At 37.1% G+C, this 20,928-nt stretch overlaps 1 protein-coding gene and 1 pseudogene across 16 annotated transcripts in view; one reads left to right on the forward strand and one right to left on the reverse strand.

The window, feature by feature from the left end:
* Positions 1 to 20,928, reverse strand: part of PALS2 (protein associated with LIN7 2, MAGUK p55 family member) — a 138,600-nt gene that overhangs the window by 53,841 nt on the left and 63,831 nt on the right. The window lies entirely within an intron of this gene.
* LOC131762410 (protein C1orf43 pseudogene) lies at positions 598 to 1,681 on the forward strand (annotated as a pseudogene).

Consider the following 20,928-nt stretch of genomic DNA (forward strand, 5'->3'; position numbering starts at 1 on the left):
AACAGTAATTCCTTAGTATCATCAAATATATAGCTCATGTTCAGATTTCCAGTTGTACTGAAGATTTTTTTTTAAATGTATCTTCTATATTGGTTCTTGCGGCATTTGAATTTTTATATCTGTGCTTAATTAAGTGGGAAGAAAAGTGGCAGAGATTGTGAAATATACCCTTGGTTATTTTGAAGACCTTTGTAAGTTGTTACTAATTCTTTAGTATATGAAATTTAATTAAAACCTAGTAAGTCTGTCAATATCCCATGTCCTGAAAAGGGAATCTAGATTAAAAAGTTGCCAAACATTCCCAAACTAATTGGTATATTTAATGGAGTTTTAATAAAAATACAGTAGACCCCCTATATAACCATGTTTTCAGGCCAAGTCTGGCTTGGTCTTCCCTCCACTAAGGAAATGGCCTGGCTGGGGAGCTCCAGGGAACTTGGGCTGAGGAGGCAGGGCAGTGGGGTAAACTGATACAGCTCTACACAGGTTAGGGAGGCCAGTCTGGAGTGAATGTTGTGCTGGTGAAGGTCGACAGGAATCTGGTATTTTTACTGCCATTTATTTTTGTGAAGAAGTAAATCATGAGCTTTGCAATGAATGAAATCTTGAAGGGGACCTCATGTCCCTGAGGGGCACATGCCCCCAAAATCTTCAAATAGGAGACTGATATTCTACTGTCCAGACTTTGGGATATCAAGTACAAACCATGACTCCTTGTGGAGGATGGTCCAAGACTGCTACAGCTGGAAACCCAAGGAAGTCAGAATTGCTACAACTATCTGCATAGGATGAAACTTATGGACACCATCTGTGCCTCTGAAAACCCAGTTCGAGCTGAAGACTGGCATCCCTATTCCTTAATGGGCAAGATTTTCGGCTCCTATCTGCTAGATCTTCCAAAACATTAGTAACCCTTTCAAGGGTCTCTGCAAGCCCTTCAATGATACCCTGGCTGGATGGCTGAGACAGCCTGCCATGAGACATGGGTCTGTGGCCAGAGAGAGTACCTGTGCTATCAGGGGGCCCTGACTGAGCTGGCCCTGTGGTCAACGCTTAAAGTGGGAGCTCTCAGCAACACCTCCGTCAGCAGCCAAAGACTTAACCCAGTCTCCTGAAGTCTCCCAACAGCCATCAGGTGACACACCTCCTCTACAGTCAGAAGAGTAAACATGCCAAACACTTCCTCAAACCAAAGAGCTTTAAGGACAACTACAGTGGATCCTTGAACAGCATGGATATGAACTACTCAGGTCCACGTATGTGTGGACTATTGTCAGTAAACATGTACTACGTACTAATCATCTGCTGTTGGTTGAATCTGCCAACACGGAACTGCGGAGACAGCATAAGGGGATTTTCCACTGTGTGGAGGGTGGGTGCTGTTGTTCAAGGTTCAACGGTATTAACACACTGGGGAGTACTCTGCGATGGAACTGAAGTACCTCATGGGAGACTGAGACAGATAGACTGCAGTGTGCTTGCCAGGCAGCCCACAGGTCATCTGGTTCTGCAGGCCCAGAGTGGGCCAGGTGAAGCCCCTTTGAGTGCAGAGCTCTTAGAACTCGTACCTAGAGGATCATTCCCTAGCCCTTTCTTATGGGCGGTTTCAGAACATGTGCTAAAACTTGATTTTCCCCTGGTAGCACTCTTTTCTGGAGTTGAATTCAGATGTTATTCTTAATGTTTACTGTCAAAAAGTCCTCACTTAGTTCACTTGCCCCGTTCCAGGCTATTTAATTCCCCGTTCCAGGCTATTTAATTCCAAAGGTGAGAGTTGGGGTGAGGGGACTTGCTATTTTCCATATCTTCCCCTTTTGAATGGAAACTATTTGGGTTTAGGGAGTCTCAGAGTTGACAGGTGGGAAAAGTAGACAGGAACTGGTGAGGTGGTTAGGTGAGGGGGTGGGTGAGTGTGGAACAACCCACCCTGGTGCTCTGGTTACACCAGGATGTCAAATATTAGCATAACTTCCCAGACATGCAAGGATCTGCACTAACACCTTTACTCCATACTCCGTCATGAATAAAATTAATAACGTTCGAACATCTGGCATAATCCCAATCTCCCTCGTTTATTGGGATGTTATGGGACAGGGTGAATAAATAATTGTCCCTCACAAGCCAATTCACTGGCTTATAAATTAGTTATCTAATAACATTAACTACTGAAAAAAATACAACAGTTCTTTCTAACTAAATCATCCTAAAAGCATATGAAAAAAATAAACAATATGAGAAAATTACAACAAAGAGCAGTGAGAGAAAATTAACCTCATAAAATATTAAAACATAAACTAAATCTGGGACTTCCCTGGGCACAGTGTTTAAGAATCTGCCTGCCAATGCAGGGGACATGTGTTCAAGCCTGAGTCCAGGAAGATCCCACATGCCACGGAGCAACAAAGCACATGTACCACAACTACTGAGCCTGCACTCTAGAGCCTGTGAGCCACAACTACTGAGCCCACAAACCACAACTACTGAAGCCCATGTGCCTAGAGCCCATGCTCTGCAACAAGAGAAGCCACCGCAACAAGAAGCCCGCAAACTGCAGTGAAGAGTAGCCCCACTCACTAAAACTAGAGAAAGCCTGCGCGCAGCAGCGAAAACCCAATGTAGCCAAATAAATAAATAAATTTTAAAAAACATTAACTAAATCTATAATAACCACTCAGACACGGATTACCACAGGGCAACTCTTGCATGTGAAAGCTTAATATATGAAACAGGAAGCTCTCTGTAGTGGGAAACTTGCAAAGTTGAGCTGGAGCCAGAGAAGCAGAGAAGGGTCCCACTTTACTTAAGAGATTCCAGGAAGAAAGGAAAGTCCCAAAACTCAGAAGGTAAGTTTCCTACAAGTTCCACTCCTCCTCCTTAATTACAGGAGGATGGACTCTTTAATCAGAAGCCAGATTCAATGACATACAAATGGGGTTCCTATTTAAACTGGAGAAAATTTAATATATTTAATCTAGACCCCTTCAATTACAGATATGATCACTACACATCAAGGATCACTACACATGAATATTAAAAGCATGAATGCAACTCACCAAATTCAACAAATAAATATTAACTGCCAAAAAAACAGACTTACTATCTACCAGGGGATTAAAACAAAAGAAAAGAAAGAGCAAAAGAAAGAAAAAGATTAAATCATAGGGTGGGTTGGGGGTGGGAATAGCAGGGATCATATTGAAGAATTTTCCCACTAGAAAAGGGCAAAGTATGAGAAACCTGCTATGGATCATGAAAGAACAAAATTTATAAGGTAACGGGAAATTTAAAAATAGAAAGAATTAAAACAGAAAGCAGAAATTAATCCAAGAAGAAAAAAAAACCCATAGATTTGATCAATCCATGCTGGCTGTTTCAAAGGTCCAATAAAAAGAGACTGATACTTGGCTAGTCTAAGACACAAATAACCTTAGGAATGCAATGAGAAAATAACTGCAGGCATGAAGAGGATTCAAAAGAAAACACAGTGAACAATGTTATTGTAAAATCCAGTCGAGTAGAGATTTTCTAGGAAAATGTCAATTAGTGAAATTTAGGAAAAAGAGGTAAAAATTAAAACAGATAATAGAAGAAATTAAAAAGGCTTTCAAAAATCTACTATTTTAAAAAGACATTAGGCCTCATGTACAACAAACCCACAGCAAACATTATTCTCAATAGTGAAAAACTGAAAGCATTTCCTCCAAGATCAAAACAAGACAAGGATGTCCACTCTCACCACTATCATACAACACAGTTTTGGAAGTCTTACCCACGGCAATCAGAAGAAAAAGAAATCAAAGGAATCCAAATTGGAAAAGAAGAAGTAAAACTGTCACTGTATGTACATGACATGATACTATACATAGAGGATCCTAAAGATGCCACCAGAAAACTACTAGAGCTAATCAATGAATTTAGTAAAGTCACAGGATACAAAATTAATACACAGAAATCTCTTGCATTCCTATATACTAACAATGAAAGATCAGAAACAGAAGTTAAGGAAATAATCCCATTTACCAATGCAACAAAAAGAATAAAATACCTAAGAATAAACCTAACTAAGGAGGAAAAAGACCTGCATGCAAAAACCTGTAAGATTCTAATGGAAGAAATCAAAGATGACACAAATGGAGAAATATACCATATTCCTGGATGAAAAGAATCAATATTGTGAAAATGACTATACTACCCAAAGCAATCTACAGATTCAATGCAATCCTTAACAAATTAGTAATGGCATTTTTTTACAAAACTATAAAAAAAAGTCTTAAAATTTGTATGGAGACACAAAAGACCCTGAATAGCCAAAGCAATCTTGAGGGAAAAAAATGGAGCTAGAGGAATCAGACTTGCTGACTTCAGACTATACTACAAAGCTACAGTAATCAAGACAATATGATACTGGCACAAAAACAGAAATATAGATCAACGGAACAAGATAGAAAGCCCAGAGAGAAACCCATGCACCTATGGTCAACTAATCTATGACAAAGGAGGCAAGGATATACAATGGAGAAAAGGCAGTCTCTTCAATAAGTGGTGCTGGGAAAACTGGACAGCTATATGTAAAAGAATGAAATTAGAACACTTCTTAACACCATACACAAAAATAAACTCAAAGTGGATTAAAGACCCAAATGTGAGACCGGACACTATAAAACTCTTGGAGGAAAACATAGCCAGAACACTCTATGACATAAATCACAGCAAGATCTTTTCTGACCCACCACCTAGAGTAATGAAAAAACAAGGGACCTAATTAAACTTAAAAGCTTTTGCACAGCAAAGGAAACCATAAACAAGATGAAAAGACAACCCTCAGAATGGGAGAAAATATTTGCAAATGAAGCAACTGACAAGGATTAATCTCCAAAATATACAAACAGCTCATGCAGCTCAATATATTTAAAAAACCAAAAAAAAAACCCAATCAAAAAATGGGTGGGGACTTCCCTGGTAGCACAGTGGTTCAGAATCTGCCTGCCAATGCAGGGGACATGGGTTCGATCCCTGGTCCAGGAAGATCCCACATGCCACGGAGCAACTAAGCCGGTGTGCCACAACTACTGAGCCTGCACTGTAGAGCCCACAAGCCACAACTACTGAGCCTGCAAGCCACAACTACTGAAGCCTGCGGGCCTAGAGCCCATGCTCTGCAACAAGAGAAGCCACCTCAATGAGAAGCCCGGGCGCTGCAATGAAGAGTAGCCCCACTCACTGCAACTAGAGAAAACCCACGCACAGTAATGAAGACCCAATGCAGGCAAAAATAAATATAAATTTAAAAAGAAAAATAAAAAAAAAGAAATCCCAACAGGATTTTGGGGTAATGTTATTCTAAAATTTACTTGAAAGAGAAAATACGTAAAACCAACCAATATGTCTGGAAAAAAGCATAACTGTAAAGGAGGTGCCTGTGCTATTAAGTATAAAAACACTATAAACTAGTGCAGTACTGGCCCAGCCACAGAGAAACCTTGAATAACTAAATAGGAGTTAACATATGCGAAAGGTGACATTTCAAATCAGTGGGAGGTAGGGTTCAGTTAAATATGGTAGATTAACTACTTGAGTTTATAGTCTTTCCCTTTAAAATCTCTATTAAAACAGCAGCAAAGTATTAATAAAGGTTAAAAAAAGAAAACCCACAAGAATAAAGAGAATGGCTAAAGAGGAAGTAAAACAGACCAAAAAATAGCAAAAATATTTGAAAGTATGTAAGTGGTAGGAATAGAAACTAACTTGGAGCAAAGAAGCAGTAGATTCTACCTCCTAAATATTTCTGGAATCAAATAACATGAGTCCTAGTCATCATCATTTCTTGCCCAGACTATACAAGAGCCTCCTACATATATACAGATTTCTTATGAGTGATATATATCTCACCTACAAGGAATTAATTAAAATGTAAATTTTATGGCCAGTGAGTTTTTAAAATACACTACTAGGTTAAACAATCTGCACCACCCTTTGTAGCTTTAGGCACACCAATCCTTCCCCTGTCCTGATGCAAAGTCCTCCCTGCAACTTACCACCACCTTGGTGTACCTAATTCATACGCATCCTTCAGGAGCAGAATTTCTATGTCCTTGGCAGCACCAATTAGGATAAATTCTCCTAATATATACTTTTGTAGTAGTCTATGCTTTGTAACTCTGATCAACCTGTAATTAAATATTTTGTTATTTATTTAATGTATGATTTTCTTTCTAAACTCTTAGGTCTGATGAGTGCAGAAATCTTACCTGTCTTGTTCAAACTTATATTCCCAGCAACTAGCCCACAGTCTGGTACATCACAAGTCCTCAGTAATAGAGTTTCAGTCACAAAAATGTAACATATTTCTGTTACTAAAATGAAGAATAGTTTTCAAATTATATACTGTTATTTATAAATAAAATGTCTGTATAACACTTGGAATCAGTGAAATGTGGTATGGTTTACAGAGCAGTAATCTTAAAGCTATTAGTTTTCCACAAATTGTATAACAAGCAACAAAGATAGAAGTGGTGGTATCTTTCAATGCTTAGTCTACTAAAATGGCACGCTTTTACAGAACTTCTTACATATAAATACATTTCTAACTTTCTACAATATAGATCAGTAAGAAGACAAATTTAATAAAATGCATGGTATTTACCCACATATATTCTGTTCCAAAAGCTTTCTAGAGTTGTTTTTCAAAAGCATTTCTTCCCAGTTTTAGAACTATAAGTACTTAAATGAACTGTTTTTAATAAATTAGGACTATAGTCTATTTCAGTATTAAAAATCCTTTTGTAATCACAGTTGTGGTATATTCACTCCCATTTAATTCAACGAACTGAAATCCCCAATGAAAATATGACAGGTAAATTAAGTTCTCATAAGATGTTAAAAATTATTTCTGCTCTTATACTTTGTAGATAGAATAACAGTTATTTTGACAGAACCATACTGCATACTTTGCAGATTCAGAAAATGAAAAACAAAACCTTATATTCTGTGTGCATTTGGAAATATTTAAGCAAAATTTTAAAGGAATTATCTAAGTCATTTGGACTACTTCTAATATATTTTCAATACAGCAGGAAAAAAATTTTTAAATACATTTCCAGGAAATGGTACAGAAAACTGGATTGAAATTGAAATTTGGATTGACTTGCCAGCAAGACAGCAGAGTAGAAGGCTTACCCCTTCTTACAAAAACACCAAAATCACAACTAATTGCTGAACAACCATTGACAAAAACAAAACAAAAACCTCTGGAACCTACCAAAAAAAGATACCTTACATCCAAAGACAAAGCAACAACAAGATGGCAGGCCATCCACCAGGTGGGCAACACATGAACTGGAAAATAATTATACCAGAGAAGTTCTCCCACAGGAGTGAAAGTCTTGAGCCCCATGTCAGTCTTCACAGCCTGGGGGACTGGCAACAAGAGAGAAGCCTCATCTACTAGATGAAGGCAGACAGCAGAAGCAAGAAGAACTACAATCCGGCAGGCTGCAGAATGGAAACTGCAAGCACAAAAAGTTAGACAAAATTAGACAGCAGGGGAATGTGTCCCAGATGAAGGAATAAGCTAAAATCCCAGGAGAACAATTAAGTGAAGTAGAGATAGGCAATCCACCAGAAAAAAAGAATTCAGAGTAATGATAGTGAAGATGATCCAAGATCTTGGGAAAAGAATGAAGGCACAGATTGAGAAGACACAAGAAATGTTTAACAAGACCTAGAAGAACTAAAAAACAAACAGAGATGAACAATACAATAACTGAAATGAAAAATACACTAGAAGGAATCAATAGCAGAGTGACAGGCAGAAGAACAGATAAGTGAGCTGGAAGACAGAACGGTGGAAATCACTGCCACAGAACAGAATTAAAAAAAAAGAATGAAAAGAAAGGAAGACAGTATAAGAGACTTTTGGGAAAACAATGAATGCACCAACATTCACATTATAGGGGTCCTAGAATGAGAAGAGAGAGAAAGGACCTAAGAAAATATTTGAAGAAATAATAGCTGAAAACTTCCATAACGTGGGAAAGAAAAGTCATCCAAGTCCAAGAAATGCAGGGTCCCGGGCAATATAAACCCTACAACAAACATGCCAACACACATAGTAATCACACTGACAAAAAGTAAAAACAAAGAGAAAATATTAAAAGCAATAAGGGAAAGGCAACAAGTAACATACAAGGGAACTCCCATAAGGTTATCAGTTGATTTCTCAGCAGAAACTCTGCAGACCAAAAGAACAAGGCACAATATATTAAAGTGATGCAAGGGAAGAAGCTATAATGAAGAATACTCTACACAGCAAGGCTCTCATTCAGTTTTGATGGAGAAATCAAAAGCTTTACAGACAAGTAAAAGCTAAGAGAATTCAGCACCACCAAACCAGCTTTGCAACAAATGCTAAAGGAACTTATCTAATCAGAAAAGAAAAGGCCACTACTAGAAACAATAAAATTAAATGGAAAAGCTCACCAGTAAAGGCAACATCAAGTAAAGGTAGGAAAACATCTGAACACAAATATGTTATCAAAACCAGTCATTGTGAGAAGAAGAGAGCACAAATGCAGGCTACTGGAAATGCATTGAAATTAAAAAACCAGCAACTTGAAAGAATCTTTTATATATAGACTGCTATATCAATACATCATGGTAACCACAAACCGAAGATCTACAATGGATACACACACACAAAAAAGGAATCCAAACACAACACTAAAGTTAGTCATCAAATCTCAAGAGAACAAAAGAGAAAGGGAAGAAAAAAGACCTACAAAAACAAATCCAAAACAATTAAGAAAATGGAAATAGGAACATACACATTGATAATTACCTTAAATGTAAATGAATTAAATGCTCCAACCAAAAGACACAGACTAATGGAATGGATACAAAAACAAGACCCGTATACAGGCTGTCTACAAGACACCCATTTCGGATCTAGGTACACATACAGACTGAAAGTGAGGGGCTGGAAAAAGGTAATCCATACAAATGGAAATCAAAAGAAAGCTGGAGTAGCAGTACTCATAACAGACAAAATAGACTTTAAAATAAAGACTGTTACAAGAGACAAAGAAGGATGCTACATAATGACCAAGGGATCAATCCAAGAAGAAGATATAACAGTTGTAAATATATATGCACCCAACATAGGAGCACCTCAATATATAAGGCAAATGCTAATAACCATAAAGGGAGAAATCGACAGTAACACAGTAATACTGGGGGACTTTAACACCCCACTTTCATCCATGGACAGATCATCCAGACAGAAGATCAATAAGGAAACACAGGTCTTAAATGACACATTAGACCAGATGGACTTAATTTATATTTATAGGGCATTCCATCCAAAATCAGCATTATACACCTCTTCTCAAGTGCACATGGAACATTCTTCAGGATTGATCATATGCTGGGCCATGAAGCAAGCCTCAGTAAGTTTAAGAAAATTGAAATCAGATCAAGCATCTTTTCCCAACAAAGTACTGTAAGATTAGAAATCAGCTACAAGAAAAAAACTGTAAAAAACACAAACACGTGGAGGCTAAACAATATGTTACTAAACAACTAATGGATCACTGAAGAAATCAAAGAGAAAAATAAAAAAATACCTGGAGACAAATGAAAACAAAAGCACAACAATCCAAAAACCTATGGGATGCAGCAAAACCAGTTCTGAGAGGGAACTTAATAGCAATACAACCTTACCTCAGGAAACAAGAAAAAACACACATAAACAACCTAACCTTATACCTAAAGCAACTAGAGAAAAAAGAACAAACAAAACCAAAGGTAGTAGAAGGAAAGAAATCATAAAGATAGAGCAGAAATAAGCAAAATAGAGACAAAAACAATAGAAAAGATCAGTGAAACTAAAAGCTGGTTCTTTGAAAAGATAAACAAAATTGATAAACCTTTAGCCAGACTCATAAAAATAAAAGGGAGAGGGCTCAAATCGATAAAATTAGAAATGAAAAAAGAGAAGTTTCAACAGACACCACAGAAATACAAAGGATCATAAGAGACTACTACAAGCAACTATATGCCAATAAAATGGACAACCTGGAAGAAATGGACAAATTCTTAGAAGGGTGCAATCTCCCAATACTGAACCAGGAAGAAATAGAAAATATGAACAGACCAATCACAAGTACTGAAATTGAAACTGTGATTTTAAAACTCCCAACAAACAAAAGTCCAGGACCAGATGGCTTCATAGGCAAATTCTACCACATATTTAGAGATGAAGAATTACCACCTATCCTTCCAAAGCTATTCCAAAATATTGCAGAAGAAGAAATACTCTTAAACTCATTCTATGAGGCCACCATCACCCTAATACCAAAACCAGACAAAGATACTACAAAAAAAGAAAATTACAGGCCAATATCACTGATGAACATAGATGCAAAAATCCTCAACAAAATACTAGCAAACAGAATCCAACAACAGGTTAAAAGGCTCATACACCATGATCAAGTGGGATTTATCCTAGGGATGCAAGGATTTTTCAGTATACACAAATCAATCAGTGTGATACACCACATTAACAAATTAAAGAATAAAAATCATCTGATCATCTTAGTAGATGCAGAAAAGCTTTTGACAAAATTCAACACCCATTTATGATAAAAACTCTCTAGAAAGTGGGCATAGAGGGAACTTACCTAAACATAATAAAGGCCATATATAACAAACCTACAGCTAACGTCATTCTCAATGGTGAAAAGCTGAAAGCATTTCCTCTATGGTCAGGAATAAGACAAGGATGTCCACTCTCACCACTTTTATTCAACAGTTTTGGAAGTCTGAGCCAGAGCAATCAGAGAAGGAAAATAAAAGGAATCCAAATTGGAAAAGAAGTAAAACCATCACTGTTTGCAGATGACATGATATTATACATAGAAAATCCTAAAGATGGTACCAGAAAACTACTAGAGCTCATCAATGAATTCAGTAAAGTGGCAGGATACAAAATTAATACACAGAAATCTCTTACATTTCTATGCCCTAACATCAAAAGATCAGAAAGAGAAATTAAAGAAACACTCCATTTACCATCGCATCAAAAAGAACAAAATACCTAGGAATAAACTGACCTAAGGAGGCAGAAGACCTATACTCCAAAAACTATAAGACACTGATGTAATCAAAGATGACACAAACAGATGGAAAGAGATACTATGTTCTTGGATTGGAAGAGTCAATATTGTCCAAATAACCGTATTACCCAAGGCAATCTACAGATTCAATGCAACACCTATCAAATTACCGATGGCATTTTTCACAGAACTAGAACAAAAATTTTTTAAATTTGTATGGAGACACAAAAGTCCCCACACAGCCAAAGCAATCTTGAGTAAGAAAAACAGAGTTGGAGGAATTAGGCTCCCTAATGTCAGACTATACCACAAAGCTACAGTAATCAAGACAGTATGGTACTGGCACAAAAACAGAAATATAGATCAATGGAATTGGATAGAAAGCCCAGAAATAAACCCATGCACCTACGGTCAATTAACCTATGACAAAGGAGGCAAGACTATACAACAGAGGACACTCTCTTCAATAAATGGTGTTGGGAAAACTGGACAGCTACATGTAAAAAAATGAAATTAGAACATTCTTTAACACCATACACAAAAATAAACTCAAAATGGATTAAAGACCTAAATGTAAGACTGGATACTGTAACACTCTTAGCGAAAAACATAGGCAAAACACTCTTCAATGTAAATCACAGCAATATCTTTTGTGAGCTGTCTCCTAAAGTAATGGAAATAAAAACAAAAATAAACAAACGGGACCTAATTAAGCTCAAAAGCTTTTACACAGCAAAGGAAACTATAAACAAGACAAACAGACCACCTTCAGAATGGGAGAAAATATTTGCCAACTATGCTACTGACAAGGGATAAGTCTTCAAAATTTACAAACAGCTCATGCAGCTCTATATCAAAAAAACCAAACAAACCAATCAAAAGATGGGCAGAAGACCTAAATGGACATTTCTCCAAAGATGACATACAGATGCCCAACAGGCACATGAAAAGATGCTCAACAGCACTAATTATTAGAGAAATGCATATCAAAACTACAATGAGGTATCACCTCACATCAGTCACACTGGCCATCATCAAAAAGTTTACAAACAATAAATGCTGGAGAGGGTGTGGAGAAAAGGGAATCCTCTTGCACTGTTGGTGGGAATGCAAATTGGTACAGCTACTATGGAGAAGAGTATGAAGATTCCTTAAAAAACTAAAAATAGAACTACCATATGATCCAGCAATCCCACTCCTGTGCATATATCCAGAGAAAAACATATTTTGAAAGGATACATGCACCCCAATGTTTATTGCAGCACTGTTTACAATAGCCAAGACATGGAAGCAATCTAACTGTCCACTGACAGATGAATGGATAAAGAAGATGTGGTACGCATATACAATGGAATATTACTCAGCCACTGAAAAGAATGAAATAATGCCATTTGCAGCAATGTGGATGGACCTGGAGATTATGTTAATAAGTAAGTCAGACAGAGAAAGACAAATAACATATGATATCGCTTATATGCAAAATCTTAAAAAAAAAGATACAAGTGAATTTATTTACAGAACAGACTCATAGACTTAGAGAACAAATTTATGGTTACCAGGGCAGAAGGGTGAGATTGGGAGTTTAGGATTGACATGTACACACTACTATATTTAAAATAACCAACAAGGACCTACTGAATACCACGGGGAACTCTGCTTAATATTCTGTAATAACCTAAATGGGAAAAGAATTTGACAAAGAATAGATATATGTATATGTATATGTATAACTGAATCATTTTGCTGTATGCTTGAAACTAACACAACACTGTTAATCACTATGCTTCAATATAAAATAAAATAAAATAAATTTGGATCAAGTTAGGTTTCTCTATGATTAAATTTTGACACAACTCACAAGACTGATTTGACAGCAAGAGTTCGTCTAAAACGTTAGGTCAATAAAAACACTTGATTTCTATAAAATGACAATATGCAGTCAATACCTTAGTTCTCAAAATAGTATCTCGAAATTCTAGTTTAGTTATATTGAATCAAAGAAGAAAGTTAAACTTTAAATGTGCTCAGCTAATTTACTCAACATTAGCCAAGCACTTATAGGCCAGGCATGATGGTTGATGTTGACACACTATCTTTCCTCCAAAAACTACATCTTAGCAGAGTAGACCAAAATGTGTAAACAAATGAATAAAGCATGATGATAAGAACACTATGAAGGAATAAGAGAATTAAGTGATATAGCATAGTGGTTAAAAGCCTGGACACTATCACTTAACTAGTCCTGAAAACCTGAGTATACGACTTAACCTCTCCAATTCAGTTTCTTTCATCTGTTAAATGGGGAACAGCAATAGTTACCTATTCTTACAGGGTTGTTGCAACTAAATAATACATGGCAACTCCGGCAACAAAACCTTCTGGTGCATTATTAACACTGAGTGAATACTGGAAAGGAGTAAAAGGTTAACTGTTTCTTTGATGGGAGTGGTGGGACGATAAAATGGGAGACACGCAGTGGAAGGCATCCCAGTGCAAAGAACCAAACAGTTCACCGTACTGAAAATCTTGAATTTACGATCAATGTTTAAACCTTGAAACAAAACATGGAGCTGTATTTCCCAAAGCATTCCTAGAGAAAATCTAAGCCTGGAGCCAACAAAAGAAAAGGGCAGGCACAGTGAGTGGATGGGCAGCCACTCATAGCAATTAAGGAACCCCATACACAAGGGCACACTTTTTGGCCTAAGTACCACAGACTTCTTTCCAGAAACACTGGGCGTATGTCTTGCATGGGAAGGGTTCCTTACAGGGATGTGGGGCCTAAACAAAGAGCAGAGAGGCTGAGGTGCATCTGGTTCTTCACAACAGACACTAGATGAGGAGGGGAGGGGGAAGGGAGACTATCCCACAGTGAATGCTCTAAAGCAGTGTTTCTCAAACAGGAGACTATTGGCATAATCCTTTTTGCATAGGATTGTTCTCCACCAAATGCCTGCAGTGCTCCTCAGGTATTCTGATAACCAAAAAATTCCCCGCACTACACTGCCTAACACTTCCAGCCTCTGCCAGTTGATCTGTGTATAGACTGGGGAATGCATTCAACACTGCAGCCAGTTCTCCAGTCTCCTTTGGGTTGAACTTTTTGGGTCTCCCATCTCTTGGGTCTCCCCTTCACATATGTAGCTTCCAGTCAACCAGAGCTGTATGGAGAACTTACTTCAGCCCTTCTATGGTTCTCTCATTTCTGAGATTTCTCTATTAAATTTCTTCTGGTCCACTGCTCACCCTAAACCAGGTCCACAGCGTTGAGCTAGCAAGGCAGCAGGTTTTCTCCCTCTCTTTCCATCCAAACCCACCACCCTGTACTTGCAAAGCCACAGGTTTTTGTGTCCCCTCTCACTCCTCCCTTCCCTGAATCAAGTTACTCCCCCACGGCCACCTCTTTGACAGCAAAGCTGCTGGGTTTCTCAGCTAGTCCCAAGCTGGTAAAGCTTCAGCTTTCATCAGCTGAGGAGGGTGGGGACAGCAGGGCACACCTGAGGAGGTATCTGGGAAGGGCCCAGGCCAGAAGGCCACAGACTCACACTGTTCTCACCCCAAGCCCTAACAATTGTGCAAGATCAAGTTTTTTTTAACTACCTCTGGTCAATTTCTAATACCCCTAAACGGATATCCGTTTTTGACAATTCTGTCTGGTTTTCTATTTACTTTCTGCAGGGGGGAACTGCCAGCCTCTTCATGTCACCATTACCAGAATTCAAGCAGTTTCTAATTAAAAAGAAAAATCAAAGTTTTAACTCTACTAAACCTTCATCATCACAACTTATTATCAAGTGGAAGATTGTCATGATAATTGGTAATATTGCTTCTAATGAGGCAACTTTTTAGGATGCTCATTGTGATGTGACTGGAAAACATGGGAAAAAACAGAAATAGCCTCAATGTTCCTCATCAGGGGAATGCCTAAATCCCCATCCTATAAATAATCTGAAACTGTTAAAAGAACGTGATTTTATATGCAATAACATGTAAAACCCTCCAAAACACGTTTTTCTGTGGAAAACAGCAAGTGTCATAAAGATAGTATTGTGTCATATAGAGAGAAATGAAGTACACAAAACTTCATCTTTTCCACAGGTACAAATATGAAAATATACAGGAATCGGTCTGGAAAGATATAAAGCAAAGTATAACAGGTATTACCCCTGGAGGAGCAGAGATTGAAAGAAGGGTTAGTTAAAAGGGCTCTTGGTTCTACCTGGTAATATCTTAAAATTGTTACCAAATTAATATATTTATGCATACCTGTGTAACAAAACAATGACTGAACAAATGAGCTGCTCAAACTATGAACTGTATACCTGGAGAGTCAATATCATGAAGGTTCCTAGAGGTTTCTGTACAGACTTATAAGGATTAAAGAAAACCACCTTACCTAATAAAATTAAGTAGCCTTATATACAAGATTTTATTAGGCAAAAATGCTTAGCCTCATTTCTCAAGTCATGGATTTGTCTCTCCAAAGATAATCTCCTTATATAGAACACTTCATCCCTTAAATACCTCATGCCTTATGTATGTTTGTACTTTTTATCGTGGATTCTTTCCTAGTAAGCCATTTCAGTCCATGTCACATTAAATAATACCTTTTCATAATTTTAACAAGAGCACTTTAAGTGATGAGACTATTTTAATGCCTAGAGTTAAGCATTACAATGAATGAAACTCACTAACAGTGGCTCTTAATTTTTTACATGTTCATTCTACAAATCAGATATTTTTCTCCCATTTTTACCTGAATCACGACCTTTATAAATTTCAAAACAAAGCCTCCAAGCCACTGGGGGAATAAATGAAAACAACTTACCTTCCACTGTTAGCCATGCACACACACAATGAAAACTGTAGTTTCTGCATGTAGCTCCAGGGTATTTGGTATGAGAAGACTAAGAATTTCTATATTGATTCTTGATAAATATTTATCAGGCTAGAGGACTCTTCTTCTCTCTTATAATACTGTATTACTCTCACAACAGTAAAATGACAAAATAGACCATCTTTTCTATTTGCACTAAGTGACTGAGGAAGAATTTCTTACTATTGCTGCTTTAAGGAGCCCCTTTTGTAAAAGCTCTTTTAGGCTTTTCTACTCATATAACACACCCACACACGCTAATTTAATCAAAGCCATCAAGTGGTGTCAGTATAAAAGTCTTAAATCCCTTACTCTTTACAACTCCTCCATCACTGAATCAAGCCTGCATACCACTGTTATTACATTTTCGTACATTTTCTATCCCATTTCAGCCTCAAAAAATTGCCATATGCTGGAGGGTATAAGTATTATACCCTCTTATACATCTTAAAGATGAGAAAAATGAGGCCCCAAAAGTTTAAGAGACTGACCAGTGGTAAGTCAATAGTTTAAAAAAATATGTACATCATATTTATAAATGATTGGCCCCAAACCATGCTCATCTCCCCCAGCTATATTCACAGATTATTTCCCATATATGAACCCTCTACAAAACACTCTCAATATTTTCCCTAAACAGAAAGAAGGAAAATGTCCAAGCGACTGAAAGGATAACAAATCAGAACATTTTGCAAGGGACTGGCCAAAAGCACAGGGATATGATGACATGAGTTCTGTCACTGAGGGCTTGCATTTCAACAAGTGGCAGATATGAAGAAAACTCATGAAACAATTCATTTTGGTCACTGGAGAGAACACTGGGCATGAGAAAACGCAGTTCCTAGTCCCAGTCTTGCCACTATACAGTATGACTTTATTATAATTTTAGCCCTGAAAGAGTAGCCACAAATTTCTACTGGTCAACACCAGCCATCTCTCATCATTTCTACTGCCATGCCAAGTGTCTGGACACAGTAATGGAATCAGAAATATCTTTGTGAAACTTGGAAGCAGTTGCAAAGTTCGGAAGATGGAAGAAAATGAGTTGCCAGTACTAACATGCTCAGGAGCAGCAGATGACTAAAATAAATGCCTGCAAGAACAACAGATGACTGAAATAAAACTCCAGGTTAATAGTCAGAAATGGCCATTAGAAACTCTTTGAAGTCAGGGATGCTGGATGCTATAGATCAACAGTGGGTCAAGATACTTCTCTCACCACTCTATTTTATTCTCTCTTTCTCCCTGAACTGTGAAAGATAAAACAGTCATGGAATCAAATGTATGTATTGAAATCTGAAGAAAAAAAAATATATTAAATATAAAACATTTCCTTTTTTTGCAAATTACCAACCTTTTTTCTCTCATATTCTTTGCTTAAAGTAATCTTTTAGGGTTAAAAACAATCATCAAGAATTCAAGAAATGCTGAAGGAAGAGTGATAACAGGTACAGATTTTAATTATGTCACTCTACATTATGTAATTCCAAAAAAAGATTATTATAATGTCTAACAAACAAGTCAAGATCCAAAGGGAATACATACATTCATAATTAATTTTCCTAATTATTTTAAAATACAAACATCTGGTTAAACAAGCAGAAAGAATGGTTTTCCAGCATTCATTAAGTATTTCATATTTGCTTCCTGTTTCTCCTTGTTAAATAACCTCTCCAAGAACAAGAGCTTTCTCTTCCGTTATAGCTCCTAGTAGAGAGCCTTGTATATAATAGGTACTCAACAAATGTTTAAAAAGTGTTTAACGCTCTGAATTATTTTTCCTTTATATTACCTAGCTTTCAGCTCTGATTGGAGATAAAATTTTGTATAATCAACAACTGACACATACCAAAGTAAAATACAAAGTCACCTGGGGATTAGTTTGAGTTTGAAATAACACCAGTAAGCCAAAGGAAACAACTCTTGTTAATTTCTTGTGCTAACAATGAAGAGGTCTAAACAAAAATTCAAATTGAAGCAAAGCATGGATGGCTGTAGTGGCTCTTAGAACAAACAATCTTCTTTCAGAAGGGAAAGCTGAAAGGTGTTCTTCATCACAGATCCTTTTACCCAAGGTATAATTAAAAATTAAAAATAAACATGGTTAGAAAGCAGAAACCCTTCTCTCTGATAGGCTCCAACATTTTGGCATATTTGGATCTGACAAAACTAAGTGTCAAGCTTGAAAGAATATTAAATACAAAAACAAAAGTAAAATGAACAAATATTTTTATTCAAAAGGACAAATATCAGTATTTCCAGGTTAAAATAAACTGAATTCATCTATTTTTGCTCTCACCTAAAATCTCTCTAAAATGTAACAAAGATGTGTGTGTAATTTTATTTTATTTTTAAAGGCATAAGTTTACAAAGATGTGGAGAATTAGAGATAAACTGACTTTGGAAGCTGTAAAACACAGGGATAAAGGATTAACTGATTTAGCAGACCCAAGAGGTCAAACTCTAAACAAGCTACAGGAAAAGCAGAAAATCATTTCATTTACAAAACAAAATCTTCCAAAGACTAAGGAATTAGCAGCCCAAGGTACATGAAGTGAGGGGAACTACAATGAGGAGACTCAGATAATATTAGGTCAGTATTCATTAGCTGATCCCTTAGGAAACCGTAGTTACCCTTCTCCATTCCTGTATTTTTATTTTCTTGAAGTTAATATTTGCTTAGTTTTTCATATATACTACTTATCAATAATTCAACCCCACCCTCTTTGCAGGGTACTTGCTGCCCCTCACCCTCACCCATGCAGGACTGAAAACTAGGGGTTGATCTGGAGAGAGTAAGGTAAGAAGTGTCGCTGGACAAAGGACAATGAAATCATATGGAAAACAGGATTATTGAATGATGAGACAAACCTTCCACCTGCTTCTCCCTCTTGACTATCAAAAGCCTTTACCCTTCACATCTTTACCTTCCAGGCAGATATGAAGTCTTCACTAGAGAATATGACCAGCCTAAGTGGAAAGACATAGACATCAAGATCAGGCATCACCCCCAAACAATCCAGCCACAGAATGGCTACAGTGAAGCTCACACATGCAAAAAGAGTTCCATGGTTTTAGTTCTCTACTGTTAAGAATGAGCTACTGCACTTTGTGTTGCATTTTGGTAACTGCAAAATTTCAAACTTTTTCATTATCTGTTACAAATATAAAACTTTAATGGATGAGGAGTTGCTCCTTAAGGATGAGCAAAGAGAGTGGTTTCTTAAGATGGAATCTCCTCCCAGTGAAGATTCTGTGAAGGCTGTTGAAATGACAACAAAGGATTTAAAATATTATATAAACTTAGTTGATAAAGCAGCGGCAGGGATTGAGAGGACTGACTCCAATTGTGAAAGCACTTCTACTGTGGGTAAACTGCTGTCAAATGCACTGCATGCTACAGAGAAATGGTTCATGAAAGTCAGAGTCCATCAATGGGGCAAACTTCATAGCTGTCTTATTTTAAGAAACTGCCACGGCCACCGTGATCAGTCAGCAGCCATCAACATCGAGGCAAGACTCTCCACCAGCAAGAAAATTACACCTTGCTGAAGGAGATGATGGTTAGCATGTTTTAGCAATAAAGTATTTCTTTATTAAGATATGTAGGCATAATGCCATTGCACACTTACTAGACTACAGTATAGTGTAAACGTAACTTTTATATGCACTGGGAAACCAAAAAATCCATGTGACTCACTTTGTGATATTTGCTTTATTGTGATGATCTGGAACCAACCCTCAATATCTCCAAGGTCTGTGATGGATTTATATACTGAGAGCATAACTATATTGTGCTGGTCTGTCATTAAGGCAATCTGAAATGTTGTCCTAAAAATGTTTTTTTAATTTTTTATTTACATTATTTATTTTCAGCTGTGTTGGGTCTTTGTTGCTGCGCACGGGCTTTCTCTAGTTGCAGGGAGCAGCGGGGGGCTACTCTTCATTGTGGTGCACAGGCTTCTCATTGCTGTGGCTTCTCTTGTTGCAGAGCACGGGCTCCAGGCATGTGGGCTTCAGTAGTTGTGTCACACAGGCTCAGTAGTTATGGCTCACAGGCTCTAGAGCGCAGGCTCAGTGGTTGTGGCACATGGGCTTAGCTGCTCTGCGGCATGTGGGATCTTCCCGGAGCAGGGCTCAAACCTGTGTCACCTGCATTGGCAGGCGGATTCTTAACCACTGTGCCACCAGGGAAGTCCTAAAAATATTTTTTAAATGATCCTTTTATAGAGAAATATAAGGAGACTGAACCTATCAGACATTAAAATATATTTTAAGGCTGTGTTAATCAAAACAGGGTAGTACTCATACAGGTAGAAATGGGAAGATCAGTGGAACTAAATAGAGGATGGCTAATCAAAGTAACAGTGAGATACTAATGTTAACCAAAGAGAAATGCAGAGGTTAAAAACTGTTTGGTAACAGAGTTGTGGGTACACACCGGGGCAGCTTCTACATAAATTAAAAAATATGTGTCTTCAAGGATTTTCAATGCCACATTGTTTATAAAAGCAAAAGACTAGAAATAATCTGGTGAAATAAGTCATAATATATATACTCATAGTATGTATGCTCAGTTATAATATATATACCTGAGGAGAGAATGGGCTGTATTCATGTTTACAGAAATGAAACATCTACAGTTAAAAAAAAAAAGTGAGTATACTGGGCTCCCATTTGTTTAAGAAAAGAAGGTGGGGAAGGAGTAATACACACACATATTTATATATGCTTTTGTGTGTTTATGAAATATTTATGTAAGAACATATAAGAAAATACTAATAGTGGTTGACGTGGGAAACAGATCTGAAGTAGAAAATTTGACTTCTCATTATATATCTCTTTCTTTTATAAATCTCTTTCTTTTAAACTCTTTATAAAAGAGTTTTTATAAACTCTTACTTGTTTTTAACTGGGTACTTTTTTTTTTCCTTTGGTTAA

The sequence above is a fragment of the Kogia breviceps genome, chromosome 9 (genome assembly GCF_026419965.1).
Source record: "Kogia breviceps isolate mKogBre1 chromosome 9, mKogBre1 haplotype 1, whole genome shotgun sequence".
NCBI classification, from domain to species: domain Eukaryota; kingdom Metazoa; phylum Chordata; class Mammalia; order Artiodactyla; family Physeteridae; genus Kogia; species Kogia breviceps.